Source organism: Herpailurus yagouaroundi, unplaced genomic scaffold (genome assembly GCF_014898765.1).
Source record: "Herpailurus yagouaroundi ecotype Mexico unplaced genomic scaffold, PumYag 161, whole genome shotgun sequence".
NCBI classification, from domain to species: Eukaryota; Metazoa; Chordata; class Mammalia; order Carnivora; family Felidae; genus Herpailurus; species Herpailurus yagouaroundi.
The window spans coordinates 14,831,164-14,835,628 of NW_024412402.1; the positions used below are offsets into that span (position 1 = coordinate 14,831,164).

Here is a 4,465-nt window from a genome sequence, read left to right on the forward strand (position 1 = left end):
CACAGGTATTAATTTCATGGAAATCCAAAGGCAGTTCTACTGACACTTTAATTATTGTCCATTTCCTACAAGGCTGGAGAAGGCCTGCAGCAGTGAATTCAGGGCAGTGCCTGAAAGTAAATTTTAAGCCTCCAAATCGTAGTGGATTTCGATTCCTTTGTCTGTACATATGCTTGAAATGTTTTGGTCAGTACCACTCGAAGGTCAAGTCCTTCAACACCTTGCCTTGGTGAACCTGTCCCTAGTTTGTGGTTTTCCCAGATGGACTGTGAAGGCAGGAATCACACAATGGTGCTCGTTTTATCACCCTCCATGCTGATCTTTTCAGGGGACACATTTTTTTTTTTTTTGGATAAATAACTAAATGGATGGATGCGTCATTAATATAATTTGTAAAACGCCTTAATGTTATAGCTGTACTAACACTATACTGCTAATAGGATAGAAATGCTCCCTTCTGCTGACTTGGAATTTTTTTTGAGGTAGTTGCACATGAATTCACTAATGAATGCTGGAATCCTAGAAATGCGGCTTCAGGGGGGTACACTGAAGGCAGTGGAAAATGTCAGCATTCAAGAAGAAGGAGATAACATAAATGTAATTATTTTCATGATTCTCCATTTACTCCCACGCTTCCTCACAGCATCATTTACCCAACCGATACGTACCTGAGTACCCATTATCGTACGTCGCCGTGTGCTGGCACGGAACAGGTCGCAAAGACGAATGGACATTAACTTTTCAAAGGTACAGCTTGAGCGTTGCTAGATCATACAGGATAAAAATTGACAGGGTAGGAGGGAAGCATGGAGACGGCGTAAGAAAGGTATAAATACTCGCTGCGAAGTGTAGAGGGAGAAGAGGTGACTTCCCGACAGCCAGCACTGGGGTGGAGGGCTCAGAGAAGCCTCAAGAAAGAGAGGGCATTAAAAGGGCCTCCAGGCCATCTAAAAGGTGGACAAGCAAGGACTGCAGTGGGCTCCAGCCAAGGAAGAAAGGTTAGAAGGTGAGAGCGAGCAGAGCGTGGAACAAGGAACAGAGAACAGGTCTCTTGGCCTCAAGGCAGCATTTGTAAAGAGAGAGAACTCACTAACCCAAGGCATGAAAGCCAGACGGTGGAGGTCGCTGGGGCCCAGCTTGCAGGCTGCCTACTCCAACCACCACATCCCACCCAGGCGTTTTAATACGCCCTGGGTCATTTAACACCAGAACGGATATGTGCGGTATTAGATTCGTGCTCACTTGAAATAAACTGGGTTCAGAGAGGTTAAGTAACTTGCCTAAGATCACATGGCTGTACAGCTGACCCTTAGGCCACACATTGGAACCGCGTGGGTCCACGTACGCGTGGATTTTTTTCGATAAATACACTAAGTATCGTAGATGTATTTTCTCTTCCTTAGGATGCTCTTCATAGCATTTTATTTCTCTAGCTGGCTTTACCGTCCGAAGACTATATAATGCATGCAACACACAAAATCTGTGCCAATTGACCGTTTGTGTTATCGGTAAGGCTTCCTGTCAACAGCAGGTTGTTAGTAGTTAAGTTTGGGGGGGGGGTCAAAAGTTATATGTAAATTTTCAACTGCACGAGGGGTCAGGCCCTAACCCCCACACTGCTCAGGGTAACTGGTACATAAATTATATGACAAACCAATATACATTAAAATGTCATCATAGTGGGGCACCTGGGTGGCTCCGTCGGTTAAGCATCCGCTGGGGTCATGATCTTGCTGTTTGTGAGTTCGAGCCCCGCATCCTGCTCACTGCTGTCAGTGCAGAGCCCGCTCTGGGTCCTCTGGCTCCCTCTCTCTCTCTCTGCCCCTCCCCTGCTCGCGCGCGCTCTCTCTCTCTCAAAAATACACATTAAAAAAAAAAAAAAAAAAAAAGCCATGATAGCAAATAACATTTTAATAGAAACGTTAACGTGAGGAAGCCTAGGTCCTAATCATTCTTGTTTGGTAGTAGCCACAGCCGTGGCATGTCACGGCGTACTGACCACATGAATGCCCCGTGCATGATCTTATTCCGTTCTCCCTACAACATGCGAAGTCAGTACTAATCATTAGCGTGCTCACTCATTTGATAGACAAGGAAATCAAAATCAGAAAGATGAAGCAACTCGGCCAAAGTCACACGGTTAATAAATAATGGTCCGGCTTTGGGGCGCCTGGGTGGCCCAGCCGGTTAAGCGGCCGACTTCCGCCCAGGTCATGATCTCGCGGTCCTTGGGTTCGAGCCCCGCGTCGGGCTCTGTGCTGACCGCTCGGAGCCTGGAGCCTGTTTCAGATTCTGTGTCTCCCTCTCTCTGACCCTCCCCGTTCATGCTTTGCCTCTCTCGGCCTCAAAAATAAATAAACGTTAAAAAAAAATAATACTAATGGTCAGGCTTTGAACAGGTTCAGTTGACTCCAGAGCTTAAAAACTAGGACTAAATCAGGTTTTTTCAACCAAGAAATACTGAGTTTTAACCATGTTTACACACTGTGCTAGGCTCTGGGGACGCATGCTTGCAAGATACTCATATTCTTACCGGCATGTAGATAAATTATTACCATATGCTTGCATAAGACAAGTTTCTCACTCCCCGTTGGCCTTTTATTTTCTTCCCTCTTTTATCTTTCATGGGCGGAGGGGGGGGGGGGGGGCTTTGTTTAGAGAGACAAGGATTTCATTAGCATTAATAATCGCACTGTACCGACTTCTTGTTACAGGTGAGAAGAACCCAACTTCAGGTGGCTTACGTGACAAGGGAAATTTATTGCCTCTCAAGACTGGAAAGTCCAGGCAGAACTTAGCTTCAGGCATGGTTGACGCTACATCTCAAGCCAAAGAGACAGTCTCTCCATCTCTTGTTGTGCCTTCTTCTTTTTGAAATTTCTTCTTAGTTAGGTCCTTCCCACAGGGTGGCACGGAGGCCGCAGGCTGCTCTGGGTTTGTATCCAACCAGCTTAGAACCGTCTGGTGGAGAACAATATTGCTTTATCTATAGTTCACATAGAGCAGAAGTGTCACATTCATTGACTTGGAGGGGGGGGGTCCACGCATGCAGGGAACGCAATATTGTCATTGCTCTGGCTTGGTGAAGGAAAACCATACATGTCCGCTCTACTACACGTCAAAGTTGTGCTAAGAGGTTAGAAATATCATCAACAGAAAAAAATGGGGAAAAAAATTAAAAAAAACCTTTATAAATCTAATGTATTTTCCACCTGGGAGAATCCAAATGGCTTGAGCAATTTTTTATGTCTGTTATTCAGCATATTCATTATGGGCCAACAATGGCGCAGGCACCATTCTAGGGGATGGCCCAGGGGGGGTGTAGGCGTAGAAATCAATGGCTACCCCTCCAGCATGGCCAAGAGCAATGGGCATCATAACCTTCCCTTTCTATTTCCAGGTTGGAGTCAGGGCCCTGGAAGAGAGGACAGAGGGATGGTCAAGATGGAGAAGATTGTTGGGGGGAGGGGGGTGGAAGAGAGAAAGAGGCGAGAGGGGAAAAAAGAGTCATAGATACTCATCCCCTGCCCAATTACTCAGTTTGTCTAGATATAAACTGATGAGAAAATTCAGGAAAACTGTATCAAGGCTCTGGACTTCATGTGGATTTGTGATAGGCTGGCAGTCTTTTTAGAATTGATAATACCTGAGTCCCTTCTCAAGTGCAGCACACAGAACAAGGAAGTCACTGGATGTGAAAAGCACTGGGACAGCATTCAGAGGAGGGGTGATGTTGAGCTGAACTCATTGCAAAGAATGAGTCAAGGGAAGGAGGGCATTCCAGGTAGAAAATCCTTTCTTTAAAAAAAAACACTTTGGGGCGCCTGGTGGCTCAGTCGGTTGAGCGTCCCACTTCGGCTCGGGTCATGATCTTGTGCTCCGTGGGTTCGAGCCCCGCGTCGGGCTCCGGGCTGACAGCTCAGAGCCCAGAGCCTGCTTCGGATTCTGTGTCTCCTTTTTCTCTCTGTTCTTCCCCTGCTCACGCTCTCTCAAAAATAAATGAAGATTAAAAAACATTTTTTGGAGTCAAATTAACATACAGACTTATATTACTTTCAGGTGTGTAGTATAATGATCCAACAATTCTTTACATTCCTCAGCGCTCATCAAGATAAGTGTGTTATTTAATCCTTTTTATCTATTTCACCCAGCCCCACCCCCCCACCTCTCTGGCAACCACCAGTTTGTTCTCTGTATTTGAGTCTGTTTTTTAATTTGTCTTCTTGTTTGTTCATTTACTTTGTTTCTTAAATTCCACACGAGTGAAATCCTATGGTATCTCTCTCTGACTTATTTCACTTAGCATTTCCCTTCTGTTGCAAATGGCAAGATCTCATTCTTTTTTTATGGCTGAAAATATTTCATTGTGTAGATATACCACACCTTTTTTATCCATTCATCTATGGATGGACAGTTAGGCAGCTTCCATATCTTGGCGATCGTAGATGATGCTGCAATAAACATA

The 4,465-nt window shown here is 45.2% G+C and overlaps 1 long non-coding RNA gene across 1 annotated transcript; it reads right to left on the reverse strand.

The window, feature by feature from the left end:
• Window positions 1–2,740: 2,740 nt before the first annotated feature.
• LOC121035559 (uncharacterized) lies at window positions 2,741–3,887 on the reverse strand. The gene is made up of 2 exons (XR_005792956.1): window positions 3,647–3,887; window positions 2,741–3,415 (listed from the first exon to the last, which is right to left on the reverse strand). It is a non-coding gene; the product is annotated as an uncharacterized LOC121035559 (long non-coding RNA).
• Window positions 3,888–4,465: the final 578 nt, after the last annotated feature.